General features: G+C 41.5%; 1 protein-coding gene across 4 annotated transcripts in view; it reads left to right on the forward strand.

Moving 5' to 3' along the window:
• Positions 1–19,450, forward strand: part of ULK4 (unc-51 like kinase 4) — a 454,563-nt gene that overhangs the window by 353,962 nt on the left and 81,151 nt on the right. The gene's annotated exons all lie outside the window — the stretch shown is intronic.

Here is a 19,450-nt window from a genome sequence, read left to right on the forward strand (position 1 = left end):
GCCTGGAAAAGCTCAGGCTCAGGGGTGATTTGGTGGCCACCTGTAAGTTTATCGGGGTGCTTATCAGGATCTGGGGGAGCAACTGTTCACCAGAGCCCCCCCAGGGGATGACAAGATCAAACAGTCACAAACTCCACTGTGACCGGTTCAGGCTGGATGTAAGAAAGAACTTCTTCACTGTCTGAGCCCCCAAGGTTTGGAACACACTGCCGCCGGAGGTGGTTTAAGCACCCACTTTAAATGCCTTCAAGACGCATTTGGATGCTTATCTTGCTGGGATCCTATGATCCCTGCTGAATTCCTGCCCCTGGGGCAGGGGGCTGGACTCAGTGATCTTTCGGGGTCTCTTCCAGCCCAAAATGTCTATGAAATCTATGAAAGTTCCATTTGAACTTAATGCAAAAGTCAAAGCTGCACTGAGTATTTTTGAAGCACACAACATTTTCCCCATACTTGTATACTTCAGAAATAACTTTACTTTTCAAAACAAATAAAAATCTACATCTAAATTGTGCCAAAGATGAGTACATTCAACCAAAGACAAACAGTTCTGAAAAGATTTGAAGTGACTGAAAACAGTTGTTTAGAATGCAATGATGCTTTAAATGTAGTATCACTACCACAAATTCAAAGAGTGGTTCAAGGCAACATGTGCACTTAACAACAAACTCTTCAAATTATATGTATATGGTATATATTTTTGTCAGCTTAACCGTGTTAAAGCTCTGCTTGTCTGGCTTAGTCATTTCTATTATATCTTCCAGGATGTTTTTGAATTTGAGCTTCACTTAATTATGATTATGGATAACTGTCACAGATCAGAGGCTTAGAATTTTCACAGTTTTTAAACTGTCTTTGATTCTTGAAATTTCAGCAGTTCAATGCATCAGCAAGCAGAGGGGCAAGTAGTAGAAGAGTTATGTAAATAGCCATGCTAAAGTTCTTTAAAAATACCTTATAGCCGAGGTGGCCAACCATGTGTGGCACATGGCAGACTGGGAAGGAGACAGGCAGCATAGTGGCAGATAGGGCAAAGAGCACCAGGCAGGCTCAGAAAATGGAGCAGCAAGTCAGGTAGGGGAAGGGGATCAGAGTGGCACTCAGGGAGGGTCTAAGGCTAATGTGTGTCATGCCTGCCAAAAAAGATCATTACCAGTGATTTACAGGATTAAAAGAAGAGGTTATCATCAGATAACAGGGGACCAAAATCAGCATTTACACTGCATTCAAAGAACCATATAAAAAAGCTTGTATGAGGGAAGGAGTCCAAATAGCAGATCAAAGGTAACATGTGGCCAAAATCTTGGGAAAGGGGGAAAGAAAGCATCTTGCTCTACTGTCTTCCTCTGTCAAAAAGGTTTTTTTCATTGCTGTTGTTATTTTGGGAAAATGTCATTTGAGTTTAATAAGAAATTTGGAAGACTCAAGCTATTTTCAGATACAAGATAGATTATATATACAAATATTTGCATTAATAGCAGAAGGGAATTAAGGAATGGAAAAGTGGAAAGAATAGGAAAGAGAAGTGCAGTTGAGCTCTTGTTCATGCTCTCACATGTGAGCTATACTTTGTGGGTCCCTATCAGACCTCCATCCCCAGTCCCCTTCAGAAAAACAGGGGTTTAGGGACTCCCTGTCCCACTGTTGGTATCTGATTACCTCTCTACCTCTGTGTTGAGGTTGAGGGAGACAGGTCTGAGCTCTTCCTTCTGGTATGCATAGGCTGTACATGCTTCAGTCTGGGTGGGCTGTCCTTCTCTGCTCTGCCACATGAGATCCTGTACCTGGGGGTATCCCTGACCCCCCTAGGGTTTGTGAGGTGGGATCAGGGGCATTATGAACCCCCTCTTTCTGTTCCCTTCTGAATACGCTTGTCCTTTAGTGGCTCAGAAGGGAACAGGAAGAGGGGTTCAGAGGCCCACGGTCTCATGATTTGAAGACATCATGAGAGAAATATGCACCAAGCACACAAGGCTGAGGCTAGGTAATAATTGAACAATGGAAATGTGTGATGCAAATCTCAGGCTGTCAGCTACTGGAACTAGGGATTTGTGGGCATGGAAACATCCAATGAGATGAATGGAGTAGTTTGCACCTCTCTGAGCTATTGGTTCAGGCTGTAATCATCTCTGTGGGATATTCTCATTCATTTTAAAACTTAAAATAGAGATGAATGGATCACTTCATACCTCTCTGCAAACTACTTTCTGTTTAAAGGTTGATTTATCTAAGTGTTCTAAAATCCACATGCTTGCTTGCCTCGAAATTCATTGTACCCCATGGGAGTGCAGGCTAGGATTGGACTGTGAACAAGGAGCAGTTTAACCTATATAAAGTAATGGCATCCCCATTCAAAAAAAGCTGCATATGAATGATGCAACTTCTAAGTGAGATTTAGCTCCACCCATTAGTGTAAAATTTACTCCTAGATGAGTCAAGGCTAAATATGGTATTCTTTTTCAAACAAGAATATAAGAACATTAGAAAAGCCATCCTTTTCTGGGTCAGTAGCCAGGTATCTTCTCACACAGTAGCAGAAAGTGGATGCTAAGGGAAAACCGTATTTATGCAGGAGCTGTCCAAACTGAGCTGTCCTCTGCTGTTTTCCCTTTACAGCTTTCAGCACGTAGACGCCTTAGATTTCCTAATTTGGGGATTGCACACCTCTCTATCATGTTTAACACTCAGTGATTGACAACTTAATTTGTACTTGACCTCTGCTTGAGTCAGTCAGCTGCTGCAAGTTAACTGCCTTCAACTTATGGTGCCACAGTTTTAATAATTTTTCTGACCATCATGATGGTGAGAAATTGTAATTGTAATTACAAGCCTACCCTTGCTTTCTTGATAGGCAGTTACCTCAAATCAACTGCCTATCCGCTGCCTTCCCACACCATTTTGTGCCCTCTCTGCTCACCTTTATGAACTTTATGGTCATATAGTGATGATGCCTAGATCTCATCTCACACTGAGTTCTGATGCATGGCCAGATACTGCTTGGACACTCCAGGATCTGAAACTTTGGGAACTCACTAGTTGTCTTCTCTATATGATCTACACAACCTCCTAGTGCATTTTCAAGGATGCCAGCTGCTGGCTACTGATCTGTCTGCTGGAGCTGCATAGAGGTCTCATACCTCTGGGAAGAGGTAAAAGTATTACAGGCCCTGAAAAGAAATCAGTTGGTTTCAGCTGTGTACAAAGCAGTTGCACTCCACATAACTGCAAGGGATCATCACCAAAGCAGTCCAAGATGAAGGGGTCTCAAGCAATAGTTCAAACAGGCAAAAAGAGTACCAGCAGTCATTTGATTATGGTCATGCAACAGCTTTTCATTTGGAACTGTTAGAGCAGATATTGTCGTTGAGATGTGTTTCATGACAGATACAGGGAGTGACCACGAAAAGACCTTTAGCAGAAGCATAGCGAACCTTCATGGTAAAATGGTCCCCAAGAATAAGGACCACCCAGCTTGGGCAGGCCCCCACCCTGAATCCTAGAACCTTGATCTGGCTGTGCTTTGTGCTCCTCTCCTCTCCCAGATGCACCAGACTCAAAAACTGAAAGCATTTCATGCAGCTGTTAGTGCTCTATTGTAGCAATACCCTTGCAGGGTTATGGCCTCAGTCAAAACAGCAGGAAAACAGTATTCTTCTCCAACAGTGAAAATACGACACACAAATGAAAAATGGTACCTGTACACACAAGAACAGAAAATCTGTTCTTTGTTAAACCCCAAATAAACTTATCTAAGACAGAAAAAGCATGGGTAAAGCCAGTCATAGTAATAAGCATTTATAACCCATAAAAACTGTATCATGTCTACTCAGGAAATAATTTGGAACCTGAGATACAGATAGCGCTCTAGACAAGCTCTTCCATCCCTCCAGGATCTCAGGCAGCCCTGTTCTTTTGAACAGAAACAGTCCAACAAGTGGAATTTTCCTTAGGCTTTACAAAGAAATTCTTTTGTTGCCTTTCTCTTCACTTGGACCAGAGTCACATCATCTAAAAGCTTGGGCTATCTGTGGAACCACAAAAGTGATTACCAGCATGATGTTATTCTGTTTGCTCCTGCGAGATTCTCTACCCCCTCCACACCTTAAAACAGTACAATTGGTTGTCTGTCTATGCCTTCAGAGTTTCAATTGCCCTGCAGTATCTTGTACCCCTCTTTCCAGAAGGGCAAAGTCAGCAAAACACAGAGAAGGCAGCTTCTACTACTGTAGCAGCATCGGCCTGGGCTGCTGCAGCCCCATGGTATGGGCTCTCTGGGAGCCATGTTTGGTGCCCTGCTCGCTCCCTCTCCCCAAATATGCTTTTGGGTGCATGGCTGCACTTCCTGTGGCACAGACTTCCGGGGGGGGGGGCAAGAGGACACCATTCCACTTGCCCCACTTGGTCTGCCCCCCCCCATTCCCTCCCCCCATACATGGCTATATACAGGGCTGTGCCTGCCTGGTTCCTATGACCATGCAGTGAAGAGCTGCCCTAGCCATGGTCATGGAGGAGGCATCCTAATGCCCTCTCTTAGTCGGCACCTAGGGCTGGTACCCTGCAGGTGTACCCCCTCCCCCCCAGATTATGCTAGTGGAGTCCATCAAGGGGCATGGCCTACTCAGATTGTCTCCTACAGGCTCTACTAAGTTGTTCCAACTAATTCCTCCATCATTTAATACACCTGCACTAGTACAATGAAAGGACCTGGAGTACTTGCAAATAATTTCAGTGGTCTATTGGAGCATTGCAGGTGATACAATTAAGGTTACAGGGAGTACATCTTAAATCTTCATTTTCTGGTTTTCAGATTTTTGAGTTTTGCTGACTTTGCCCTTCTGGAAAGAGGGGTACAAGATACTGCAGGGCAATTGAAACTCTGAAGGCATAGACAGACAACCAATTGTACTGTTTTAAAGTGTGGAGGGGGTGGAGAATCTCGCTGTTTTTGAGAACTCATCAGATACATTGCACTTGTTCAATCTTGTCTTCTGTAACAAGTGAGCATCCTGGAACTAGTCTAAATGTAGGCCCATCCACTTGTTTTAAAGCCAGCTGCCTGCCTCCTCTTCTGCCATGCCTTGATGTTACTAATTATCCAATGTTAATGAGGTGGGAGGCCGCCTATTTATCTGCCCTGATGGCAAGGGCCTATGTATACGACTCCAACATCTCCTTATCATGTCCCAAGCCTTGCATATGTTTCTCCCTCCAGTGGCTCACACTGGGACCCGAGCTCTGGGGTCTCATCGGGACCCTCACTCCCCACCAGATCAGGGCTCCAACCCCTGTCCCCAAGCCCTGCCTGGGCTATCTCCTTATCCCTGGCCCCAGGAGCTTCCTTAATAGCTCCCCACAGCTCAGGACCCCCCCCCCCCCACTTCCTCCCCAAGAGCTTCATGGTGGCTTCTGTATGCAACCTCAGACCTCCACCAAGAGTCTGGGTGTTGCCACAGGTCCCTCCACTGACCTGGGCCCTGCCTCAGTTCTCTCTATGAGTCTGGGCTCCCCCTGCATTGATCTCACCCACCAGGGATGTGGGGCTAGGGTTAGAAGACACCCCATACTCACCTTTCACTGGGGTGGTAACTGACCTGGCATTTCTGGAAGACTGTCCCACCATAGATAATCTCACCAGGTCATGTGTCCTGTAGCCATAATATTTTCACTGGTCCACACCCAGCAGGGTGCAGTTTCCAATCATGCCCAGAACCATGGGGTCTCCTCTTTCCCTATAGCCCCAGCCCTTCCCGCCAAGAGCGTTCCATGGACAGCAGCTCACCTGAGTGTTGTTCCTTTGGCTGCAGCAGCGAACTACTGCCCCTTTGCTGTTCAGGGTTCAGTTCTTTTAGAGCATAGCTGGGCCCTGCTCCCGATCAGGCCGCTCTGCCTAATTGGCATTGCAGGCAGCTGCAAGCTGCCTAGCTGCCACTCAGGCCGCTGGTAGTAACAGAACACCCTGTGCTGTGTTACATCTACCCCTGTTCCACCACAAATGAAGATAAAGAACATCATTTAGCTATAAATAAAGTCAGTAATTTACTGCACTTCAGATTCTACTTGTGAAATAGAATGGACAAGCTAAACAGTTACAGCAGATTCAGCCTAATTGTCATAAGTCCCATGGATCCCTTTTCAGTAGCCATAATATTTTTACTGGTCCACACCCTGATTAGAATTTTCTGTCATTGAATTCAGATTTTCTCTTGTTCTTTATTTCACACCATTATTTTTACCAGGTTTGTAACTTATTAGACTTTGAACAAATCCTTCCCTCACTGATATTTATATCTTTCGAGATGATGATTTATATCCTCTGTCCCATTGAATCTTTTTTTTTGGCAAAGTTTTAAATGCTTAGGTCTTTTAATAATTCTTCAAAAGTCAATATGAGTTAAACATGAAAATACCCAAATCTTAGAATCAGTGTTTCCCTTCTATACTTGTGATTTAGTCCATTACTTTGGGTACACTGAAGGAAATATAAAAAATGAAAATTGCATTTAAATGAAACCTCTGAGTTCTTAAGAATATGGAAGCAGAAATCATTCCAAAACCCACCATGCAGAAAAATTGCGAGTACAGATAATGCAGTATTTAAACCCATGATCAGTATTGCCCTTAATTGATCAATCAAAGCTAAGTAAATTGAGCACTCACTATTAGATTCTTTTTGTCAAGCTGACTTTTTAAAACTAATTCCATTTAGATTCTTTTTGTCTAGTGCTTCTGCTTTTAAAAAGAATGGTAAATTGCATATTACAGCTAAAATTATATTGTGCAGAAGGTATACATGGAAAAAAATCAGACTTGTTGATATGCCAGATTTAGTCAAATGTTTGCAAATTTGAAAAAGTTTATTCAAATTTACAAAAGCAGAAAAAGTGGTTTCTAAAATTCACTGCACTCTCCAAGAAAATGTTCCAAACCAAGGAAGAAGCATTAATTAGTGTGAACTGCCTTTGTGCAGGACAGCAGATGATCCTAAATCTTACTAATCATAGCAGTAATTGTGTGATATTTTTTACATGAGTTAACTATTATCTTTATTCTAAATTTAAGTAAGGATACGTAAGCATAGCTTCAAAAAAATCAAAATTACCATTCCAACCCAAGAATGAGCCACTGATTTAAAATTCAGTTAGAAATGAGCAACCTCATTTTGTTCTTTGTTCCCATTCTTGGTCTGCCATGGCATGAGTGATGGCTCCTAAATCAGAAATCTCTAGTTGCAAGTGATAATTTACTATAAACAGAGTAGCCTTGACGTTTATACAAGCTGTTCAAAGAACTCTTTCCCAACCAACTGTAATACAGTATTTACCTCTGAATGATGCTTGATTTCTCTTCCATCCCCTCTTAGATCATATCATGTTAGTGAGAGATGATTTGGTGGGAAACTTGCCCTATCTCAGGTGAATGACATTTTCAAGTTTTTGACACCAGAGAGCAACTGGCAATAGTGATGATTTCCCAAACAACATCTCTTTTAAATGATGGAAGATCTGTTGATTGTTTATATGGTATCATATAAATCTACATTCAACAAGAGCTACTTTTTTTACTTCTCAAGCTTTCTCTCTCTTATGCAGAAGTTTGAGTCTGATTATCTCTTGAGGTCCTTTCCAGTGCTACAGTTCTATGATTTGAAGATTGTGCACCTGCTTCGCTTACAGAGCATGGGAAGCAAGCTGTCTTCGGGGCACCAAAGTATCAGTAGAAATAGTAGCATTGTGTATAGACCGCATAATGTGATTTTACGAGATATTAATGGAAGTGGGCTATCTGTGGACCAATGTAAAACTTTCTTCACTGTACATTGTAGGTATAAAAGAAGGCATTGCCATGATCTTCCTTGAAATGGTGCCACTTTGATATTCACTTGTCTAAAATCCTGTGCTAGTACTTACTCACTTTGAACTCCAGCAGGGCTGACTACTAGGCAGAATTTCCCTTGTTGGAGTTGCACAGCAAAACCACCGGGGAAGTAAAAATATATTGGTCATAAGTACAGAACTTCAGAAAGGGGTCTTAATTAGACCAAGGGAGCTAAAAAAAGATCCACCCTAAAATGTGGTTTCCTTGGCTAGGTAGGAGGCTTATTCTGCTTTGAAATATAGTATTATAATGTTTAAAATTTCATTTAAAAACTGCACATTTACTAGTAATTATAATATAGTAAAGTTAGCAGATTCAATAATGATGCTTGCTTTCGTATTTTCTTTAATGTTTGCAAAATCATCTTGTGTGTAGTTCCCAACGGTCCTTCCTGTACAGCATGTTCTGTAATCATATTACTGATCTAATGAACATCTATCTCTTATCGTAATAAACTCTCTTTGTGTGTAACCTCATTAATGTGCTGAAATAGTGTCCCCTCAGGGTATTCCAGACAGTTTCATTGTAACTCTCAAATTAGATGCCCTAACAACTCCATCGGTGTGAAAACTGTCACTTCAGCTCAAATGATCACACATTTCTTGCAGTGGTTTGCAGTTCATGAACACAATGAAATTGGGCTCAAAATGAACACATTTTTGGCAATAAACTACAAAAATGCAGTGCTATAATAAGAAAAACCCCTCATGTTTCATGCCAAATTCTCATTAAGCTACATAGAGCAAATAAGATCTGTATCAGTATTAAATACAGTTAAGATTTTACATTATGAACCTGTTTTCAGAAGGCTAAAGTAATCATAAATCTAATGAAGCTCAGGCTTGACATGCAAGACTTCTGTGCATCAAGAGTTGTTACAAGGAGTTACTATATATTTTACAAATTTTACCAGAGAAGTATATCATTGAGCATTCATAAGTTTATTTCCTTAAAATACATTTCTACAAGTTACTTTGATTTTTGGGTCCCCTACTAGAAATTCAAATGGTCAGTATCCCAAAATAGTCCAAGCCATATGGAGAATGAGATGGGTGGGAAGGAGCTCTAACACTTCTGCATGATTGAAAGGCTCAAGACCTAAACTTTTCTAAAACTGAAAGGACAAAATAGAAACCACCTAGAGATGCCTTTTGGTTAACAAAAGGAAAGAATTGTCATGTTTTGGTGAGCAGTTGCTTTCCTTTTCTAAAGGACGAGAACTAGGTTTTGATTTTTCTTGTTTTGCCCCCCATTGTCAGACCAAATAATGTGTTTTGGCTAAAAAAATTAAGTAAATGATTCACAGATACAGACATGCTTTCTTGATATGCAAATGAGCAAATTACTAACAGAATTTGTCCAGTTGGAACAGTGATTCTCAGCTGCTTTAGACCCTGAATACCCCTTGTTAGATTCAAGGCACCCTTTGGAAAATACCAGTTCTCAGCTTTCACTTATTTTTTATTAGAGAAAAATTACAGAGCAGATCAAAATGTTTTTAACACTATGGATTCCTGTTTGAAATCTCTGGGTTTATCTTGTGCTAGCATTGCATGGCACACCACTACCCCCTTGAAAGGATCTCAAGGTGCTCCAGGGTGCGGCAACAGCCAGATTGAGACTCGCTGAATTAAAAAAATAAAATGGAGCACTGTTCTAGCTTGTTAGGAAATGAGATGAACTATCAAACAGTATCCTGTTGTCTAGCAACAAGATCCTAACTTGGCTGCTTCTGTTTTAAATGAGAAACTACTTCCCCAAATGTCAGCGTTTCATTTTTCTAGCTTTCCAGCTTTAACGTATTGCATTTTATTCTTTCAGCTATGCATTCATCCAGACTTTCTCTTGAAATTTCATTCTTGTGTGCTGCCACTAATAGGAATACACTGGCTGATAATATTAACTAATACAGTCATATCCCCAGGGCCCCATCTACATTAGTGAATCCAACTGTGCAATTCCACTGATGTCACATAATGTGGGAGTTGCAAAGAAAAATGTTGCTGTAGACACACTCATACAGGGTGTCAACCTTTTTGGACTTCCCCTTTAATTCTGAGCTACATTGTGTTCATTTTCTTGTGACCTCATTGAAGGAGCTGTAGTCTCCAGGGCCCAGGAGGAACTCCACAAGGAGTTCATATACTTCGTACATGGTTGATGCAGGAAGGCCTGGGCAAAAATCCTGCACTCTTCAGGCTTATGTTGGTTTGGTTTGATCTCCCCAGCAAACCTTACTCCAGCAATCTCTAGTTTCCACTGAGAACAGTTACTCTGATTATTTCCTCTAGTTCTTGCTGGTAGAGATCAACTAGGTGACTGCTATTCCAAACCGGGCTAGATCCTGGATAAATCTGCATGGATGTTCTTTTAGGTTTGAGGACAGGCCGTATTTTAAAAAGCAGATGTAGTGGTTTTTCTCTGTAAGAAGCTTTACTGTACATCAATGTTTTGACCCGATAACAATTCCATAGCCTAGACTGATACTGTAGGTTATATTCTCTTGCCTTTAGAGATGTAAAATAAGTGATTTAAAAGACTTCTTTTTGTTTAACCTTTTTTAACTGATAAGTTGCTTTTCTAGCAATGGGGAAATTAAGTTAGCTCAGTGAAAACCTCCAATGAAATCAGTAGACTTTTTTTATTCTACTTAGAATTGAGACTTTAGAGATACGTGCAGGAATTAAAGTTATGTTTATCACTACTCCTTCTTGTTACCTTACCAGATAAGACATTTACTTGTCAGTTGCTTTATAAGTCGTATCAGTAAGTAGGTCAAGAAACAAATAATCAGATATCAACAGTGTATGGCTTTAAGCTTGGAAAGAAGTCAAAGTGAAAAAAATAATCCCAGAGAAGAAGAAAAATAATTTTGAGGATCTTCTCACTTTTATGGTATTGGGTCAAATATAGTACAGGAGACCCTTACCATTTATAGGAGATCCCTGCAAATGGAAAAATCCACGAATACTGACAGGACTCCCCATCAGACCCAACAGCCATCCCCTGCCCCCACCCCACACAAGGCTGGAAGCGCGGGGCTCCCCTGCAGTGCCTAGAGACTGACTGTGACTGCCCTTGGGGGAGAAGATGCTGCTGCTGCCTCCGACCTCAGCTCTGGCACTTGCTCTCTGCCTGCCTGCCTCTGCCCTCCCCGTCTGCCCGCCTGGCTCTGCTCTCCCCTCTACTCTCCCCAGCTCTGCCCTCTCCCGCCCTGTGCAGCACACCATGCCTAGCTTAACTGCAGAGGCAGGAGTTTAGTGCAGCACCAGAGGGAGCCGCGACAGTGCTCACCCTGACTCAACCAGTTGGTGTGGTGCACCGCGAATATTCAAATTCGCATACAGCAGATTCGTGAATAGCGAGGGTGTCCTGTATTTTATGTCTTAGAGTTACTAATCTATAACTTCCATCTTAATTCAGGATTTATGAAGGATATAAAGAAGTGGGCTTTATTTATGTATAGGTGTCTGGCAAATTATACTTTAAAGTATCTTAAGGGGCATAATATGATAAATGTTATTCTCCAGAATTATGTTAAAATAACAATAAAGGTTTCTCTTAACTGACAGAAGTCAGGCAAATATATTATCACTTACATAGTTATGCAATGCATGCATAGGTGCCTAGCATATAAGATCATCCATTGTTCTGTGGTCTCTTAAAAAGACTGTCAGCTAGATTCTTAGATAGAATTTCCTTGGTATATGTAAAATCTGTGATTTTTTGTCTTTAATGTAAATCTTTTGCCTGTTATTAGTATAAGGATAAACCAGTAGTAATCTTTTTTAATGTAGTATATTTGTGAAGAAGTGAATACTGTTTTTCAAAATGAAATAACTGCATAGGATATATTATTGCACTGGTGAGACCATTACTGGAAAACTGTGCACAGTTCATAGATTATATGATCTTTGTGATCATCATCAGTCATAGGATTTCCCTGAATTAATTTGGAGTTGTAATAGAGCATATCTGTTTAAGTAGTAAACAAAGTAGTGTGGTTCTCAGTTTCTGTCTCTAGTTCTTTGGGCATTAACCCATACAACACCATTTTACTTGTTAGGTCACAGTTCATATTGATCGTCCTCAAAAATCAATGCACACCTCCCATACACCTTGCTCAAAAGGGCAGTCGCAAAATACAAGCGATACAGATTCTTCAGCCCCATATCCCTTTCTCAGACACACTGCCAATCTTCCCAAACCCCATTTATGCTGAATACCCCTCACAGGAAGAATGTTCCATATCATCAGCGATATGATATTTGTATGTTCTCCCTTCAGTCTAGTTTCTGTCACTTTTTTCACCACATTTGCCATATGTCCTTCCATTAGATCGCCAACTATTGTTATCATCTTTCTTTCTTACCATATTAGTCACTTTATTATGGTCTTTAAAGCACTCTAATCCCACTCCTTCTAGATTATTTATTATAAAGAAACTCTCCATTTTTGCATAGTGAGCTGGTGGCTGCCCTGCCTACATTTTTTCCAGTCTCCTGTGTACATGTCCCTCTTAATGTTCTTTCTGCCAGGAAAGGACAGAAACATGCAGTCTTCCCCATCCTCTCCATTGCCACTTTAAAAGAACATACTTATAAACTAGATGTATACAAAGCTGTCCAAATTTGGCATTCTCCAACCTCCTAATTCCCTGCTTTTGTATAGCTATATTCTGACTACCATTTCTCTTTTACTTCCCCTCCCTCCCCACCTCCCCCAATGCATATCTGCCTCTGTACCCTCCTTATCTTCTGCCATGATGGTGGATACACCACTACCATGTAAAGAATGATGAACAAGAATGCCATTTTAACCACAGCCATTTTATCCTTCAAAGATAACATTCTACCACTTGACAATCCCAATCTAACATCTCCCATGCCTTTATTTCTTTCCCTTTGGCATCCATTGGGATTCCCAAGATCTTGATTATACCCTCTAACACTCACAGATCAAACTTCTGTAAATTCTCCCAGTTCCCCACACCCATCAATCACTTTTCATCCTTATTTTTCAGGACGGGTTTGTTGAAAACTGATATTTCTTCAGATGGGGGTTCCTTTATTTGTGGATTTTAGGGAGCATGTCCCTAAAATTGGATTGGATCCAGGGACATTTTACATGCTCCCTAAGATCAACAGACAAGAGAACCCTGGCAGACCTATAATTTCCAACCATGGATCCCTAACTGAAGAAATATCAGGTTTCATTGAATTAATCCTAAAACATCTTGTCATCCAAAGACCAAGTTTTATCCAAGACCCAACAGACTTTCTGCAAAAACTCAAAAACATAGACCACCTTCTCAGCAACACCCTCCTATCCACTATGGATGTCACCAGCTTATATATCAACATCCCACACCAGGATGGCATCCAGGCCTGCCTTACATATCTACAAGAGCAAGATTACAACTCAGAGTACAGACCTCAAGATATTACTGAACTTATACACTTCATCCTCACACACAACAACTTCAGTTTCAACATCAGCATGTCTTCCAGACCACGGGCACAACTATGGACACAAAAATGGCATTAAAATATGACAACATTTTAATGACCCACCTGGAAGAAGAATTCCTCAAGAACTGCACCATCAAGCCCATGCTGTACATAAGATATATAGTTTCTAGGGTCGGAAGGGACCTGAGCAGATCATCAAGTCCAACCCCCTGCCATGGCAGGAAAGAGTACTGGGGTCAAACGACCCCAGCAAGGTGTACATCTAGCCTTCTCTTATAGACCCCCAGGGTAGGGGCCAGCACCACTTCTCTTGGAAGTTGGTTCCAGATCCTAGCCGCCCTGACAGTGAAGTAGTACCTCCTGATATCTAGCCTATATCTACCCTCTGCCAGCTTGTGACCGTTATTCCTGGTCACTCCTGGTAGTGCTCAGGGGAACAGGGACTTCCCCAGTGCCTGCTGGTTCCCTCTGACTAGTTTGTGACAGGCCACTAGATCTCCCCTCAGCCTTCTCTTGTGGAGGCTGAACAGGTTCAGGTCCCGTAGCCTCTCCTCGTAGGGCCTGCCCTGCTGCCCCCTAATCATGTGAGTGGCCCTCCTCTGGACCCTCTCCATGTTGTCCACATCCCTCTTGATATAAATGACATCTTCATAATTTGGACGGAAAGCCTGCAGTTTCTGTTTGTTTGATTTCCATCACAAATTCAACAATCATCAGCCCTCCATCAGACTCTGTCTTGAATACTGCAATACCAACATTTCCTTTTTAGACGTCGTGATCAATATCCAGAATGGTAAAATACAAGCCACGAACTAGCATACATACAAGAAATCCATGGACCACAACATATATAACTACACAGAACCAGCAATCAACGAAAGACACACACCAAAAAGGCTGTAATTTACAAGCAAGCTCGCCAATACCACCAAATTTACACAGAGGAAAGTACCCCTCCCCCTCCATCACCATCACATCACATATCTCAAAAGGGCTTTCACCCTTCTCCAGAGGGACACTTCTCCAGAGAGAGAGATTGCACTTTTGAAAGAGCCACCCAGATATCACGTGAAGAATTGTTTCAGTAGAAAAAGAAAATTCCCATGAATCACACACCATTAGTTATGACATATCATCATTCCCTGGAACTTATATGGAAAATCCTCAAACAGTTGCAACCCACAGTAGAAGACAACCCTATTCTTAAAGATATCTTTCCAGAACCACACATCCTAGCCTTTAAACAAGCAACAAACCTTGTTAACCTCACCACCAGATGCAAACTTCCTATGACCCAAACCACACCAAATGGATCCAGACCATAACCAGAAATGTAAAACCTACCAACGCATCTCCACCAGTCCCCAATAACTTCACCCACAACAGAACCATCACCATTCCTGGATTTTACACCTGCGCCTCCAGAAATGTAATATATCTCATCCAGTGTGCCAGATGCCCTGATGGAAAATATGTAGGAGAAACCAAACAACAACTGCATACCAGAATGAATACATACCGAAAATCCATGAAAGACAAAAATATCTAATTACCTGTGGGTGCCCACTTCTCACAAAACAGTCACTCCCTCTCTGATCTCTTACTCCTAATCCTCAAAGAGAACTTACAAAACACCTTTTGTAGACAAGCCTACAAACTTCACTTCATAAATCTACTGAATACAAAAAAACATGGACTTAATATAGAAATTGGATTTATGACGCATTATAACATTATAACCTGCCTGACATCTAATTCATCAGGTTAGCTGAAGCTGACCACTTACATTCCTTCACACATCTTCTCTCCCCTCCCCTCCCCTCCTATTTCTACCTATTGTCTTGCAGACTTCCACTTATTTACATTTTCACAGACTTCTTGTTATGCTTTAGCTTCTTCTCTGCTGTGGAGAACTCATAACAGCAGCAGAGTCTCCAAATGCCTGAAGAAGGGCGTTTGTATCTGAAAGCCTGCAAAGCATTTTTTTCCAACTATTTTAGTTGATCTAATAAAATATATCACATCTACCCAAAGAACCTTTCTTTCCACATTATTATATAACACTTTGACCCATCCAATCATCTTTGCATGTGAAACCCCATCCTTCATAATATTTCAGACATGAGAGCAAGTTCAGCTCTATCATAAGCTTTTTCCTGGTCTAAATTCATTATTACTGTGTTTCTTTTCCTGTCTTGCACATCCAATATGAAATCTCTCATTAACCATAGGGTATGGGATACCCTCCTCTTAGGAACAGCACACATTTGTTCTTCTTGTATCATCTGCTAAACAGTCGCACATTGTTTTGGTCAGTACTTTTGCCATCATTTTGTAGTCTGTGTTTAAAAAGATTATTGGCCTTCAGTTGCCTAACACATCTTCTTTTTCCTTCTTGAATATCAAAATTACCACACCTTCTGCAAAATCCTTCCTGATCTCCCCATTATTTCCCTGTATGTCTTTAGTATATCTGTCCCCAGCCATTGCCAACATTTTTCATAGAATTTCACCAGAAGTCCATCTCTTTCCAGCACAATCCCTCTCTTGCAAGTTTTTAAGCAGTCTTCTACCTCTCTCATACTTAACTTCTCCAATTTGTTTATTTCCTTCTTCTATTCCTTCCTTTATCGCCTCAAGGAAACCTTCATTTTTCTTCCAACCATTCCTCTTCTTTTATACAGCTCTTTATAAAAGAGTGGGAATGGAGTGGTTATGTTACCAATGCATTTGGCAGTGGTCAACTAATACAGGAACACTAGATCTAGTATCCCACCTTTCTTTCCTACCTTCTTTTTCTCCCTCTTCCCCACCTCTGTCCATCTTCCATCAGACTCTCACTCTTTGTTTCTGTGCTCCAATTCATTTCGCATTTGTTGGTCCACTTTCCCTTCCATAACTGCCACTCTTTAATCCAAAACCATCTACAGTCCACTATGAAAAGTTTGCCACCTACTTTGCAGACAAAAATTGCCCATTTCCAGCATAGCTCAGGGACTGCCACGTTTTTGCTGCAGTCAGAATTCAGAGTTGGGGAAGTTCAGTCTTGTCTCTGTTTGTGTATGGATCAGTTTCAGTTGCTGTCACACTGATGCAAAGGATGTGCTTTGGGGGAATGGAAGCAACCAGCTGTGAACTAGACTCATGCCCAGACTGCCTTGTGAAAGCCAGCTGAGGGGGACTGGAACTGGGATTGTCAGTGCTTCCTCCTGGAAGAGGAGGGTGCTAGGTGTACTTAAGTTTGCAGCTGCCCATCCCTTACTCAAGAAACTCTCCCCAGCCAGCTTTTGCCCTGTTTCCAAGCTCCCTTTTTTTGGGAAAGGTCTTTCAGTGGATAGTTGCCCAACAAGTCAAGGTGCATCTGGATGAAATTGGATTCCTTAGACCCTTGTCAGGCTTTCTTCCTGGGTACAGCAGAGACTGTACTCGTGGTCTTGGTTGATGATCTTCACTTGGAGATAGATGGGGGGTATTATTCCTCATTGAGTTTACTAGTTTTTTCAGTGGGTTTTGATACACATGGCTACAAGGTGCTGATAAAGTATTTACATGACCTGGTAGGTATTAGTGGGATTGCTTTAAATTGGTTCCTCTCTTTCTTCGCAGGGAGGTCTCAGAGGGTAGTAATGGTAAGTGCCATCCCCTTGTAACTTTTCTTGTCACCACTCTTATTCAACATGTATATGAATCTGCTGGTAAAGACTGTGCAGAGATTTCAAGTGAGATACCATAAGCATGCTTATAACACCCATCCCTATCTCTCTTTGTCATCTGACCTGGGCCCCAGTGCCTGGTAGAAGTTGGGGATTGAATGCAGGAGAGCCAATTAAAACTAGATCCAGACTAGCCAGTGTTGATAGTGGTGGGCAGACCATTTGACACAGGATGGCTTGGGACTGATGGGGTTCAACCTCCCCTTTTCACTCAGTTTTGCAGCGTTGGGTGATCCTGGATCCTCTGCTGCCCCTGGATTTGCAGGTGGTGTTAATGGGGGCTAGCAGTTCTTCTCTCCATCTTCATTTCCATCCAGTAAGAAGGCTATGACCCATTCTTTCATGTTTGGATTTGACCACCATCATCCATACTTTCATAACGTCAAGGCTAGTTTACTACAATATGCTGTGTGTGGGGCTGTCCTTGAAGACCATCCAAAAGCTGCAGCTGCTCCCTTCAGATGGGCATGAGTTGCCAGAAGAACATAACTCCAGTGCTCCAGAGATTGCATTGGCTTCCAGCTGCAGTTCATGGTGCTGGTTTCGACCTAAGTGGTCTGAGACCTAGGTACCTGAATCCCCAAGGACAGCTGAAAACAATTTCATGCTATTATCATCAGTATACCAAGTCACCTTGGCAAAAATGTGTGAGGGGTTGTTTTTGATAATTGTTCTTCAGCTTCAGAGCTCCTTCCCCTTTGAGGGTTGCCAGAGCCTGAGCCTAGATATCCTCTGGGAGCACTGTAAGACTTTCCTATTTGAGCAGGTATTTAGCAAGCTAGGGTAAGCTGGGATGCCACTTAGGGATTTTTTGTTTTCATATTTTATTTTAATATTCCATTTCTTTTCATACGTTATTCTGTCTCTCACTGTAAGCGCCTCCCCCCCGAGCCTTTTTGGGGAAGGGCAACATATATACAGTATCTAATAAATAAACTAATAAGTAGATTGAGTTCTTTGTCACTTTCATGGAGACATTTTCCAGTCCTGTAATTATCCTACAGCTCTTCTCTGAACCATTAAATGGATCAAAACTTCCAAAATAGTTTTGGAAGTTCGTGTCCAGCAGATTATCAGCCCTGGTAATCTGTGTCTTTTTCAGAGTCACTGTTTCCCAGAAGAGAGAACCCTAATCCTATAAATATGGCCTGTTTTGATGTCCAGTGTTTAAAAAAAGATTTTGAAGAGATTTAGAAAAAGTGCAGAAAATTGCTACAAGAATTATCTGAGCAATTTGCCTCAGAATGCAAGAGATTTAGAAGCGTCATCTCATAGATCGTTAAGCGATCTGATTACGGCCCATAAATATCTAGATATCTGCTGTTAGAAGGTTGTTTAATCTAGCTAGCAAAGGCATAAGAAGTATCAATGGATAAAAAATGAAGACAAATTCATAAAGAAAATAAGGATAATTAAATCACTGAAATAATTTACAAGCTGTGGTAGATTCTCCATCATTTGCTGTCTTTAAACTAAAATTGAATGTGTTTCTGGAAGATGTGCTTTATCGTTGTCATCAGTTGTTATAGTTTTGATGGAAGAACAGCAGGGTAAAAATTTATGGCCTACACCATGCAGAAGGTCAGGTTGGATTATAATAGTGGTCAGACCTTAAAATCTATTGAAAATTCTGTTGAAAGCAAAAAAGAACAGTTCTGCAAATCAATGATGAAATCAATTTAACAATGGAGATATTGCTCCTGCCTTTGTTTAAGGTAATTTGCATCATCACAGAACCTCACAGGAGAGCTAAGACTCATTGCCAGCTAAGAACTGCCCGCCTAGAGGAGTTTTCTATCTATTGACTCCTCTGTGAAATCGTATGAAATATGAACTTTCATTTCTACCCAGGAGAACTTTTACAATCTTTTCTCCGATGCCTGATGAAGAGTGTTTGTGTCTGCAAGCTTGCAATTAAAGGTTTTTTTGCAAAAAATCTTATTGTTCTAATAAAAAATATCACCTCTACCACAAGCCCTGATTGCTTTTTCCTCTAGACTAATACGACTTAATAAATGTACCATAGACACTTTTACAGTCTAATCAAGGATAGCTGTGTTCAGGCCCCCTCTACACATTACACTTAAGGTGTGATTAACCAGGTAATCGTGCCTTAAGTTGGGACCCAGCTACATGTTCAACCGGTTAATGGCATGATAAAGCAAGCAGTAAGCTACAAAGTTATTCCACAGAAAATGTGTAATAACTTTGTAGCTTGTCTAATCACACCATTAATTGAATGTGTGGGCAAGTGCTCCCCTGTGGCTCATAGACCCATCAACTAAGGGGTTTCCAGCCACAGAGGTGCGCCACCCGCTACCAGCCGCACAGTTAACAAGGTTTGCAGTGGTCACAGCATTGTCAGCTGCGGGGTTTGCAGCTGGAAAAATG

This window comes from Crocodylus siamensis, chromosome 5 (genome assembly GCF_052110815.1).
Source record: "Crocodylus siamensis isolate JL-2025a chromosome 5, ASM5211081v1, whole genome shotgun sequence".
In the NCBI taxonomy this organism is placed as follows: Eukaryota; Metazoa; Chordata; order Crocodylia; family Crocodylidae; genus Crocodylus; species Crocodylus siamensis.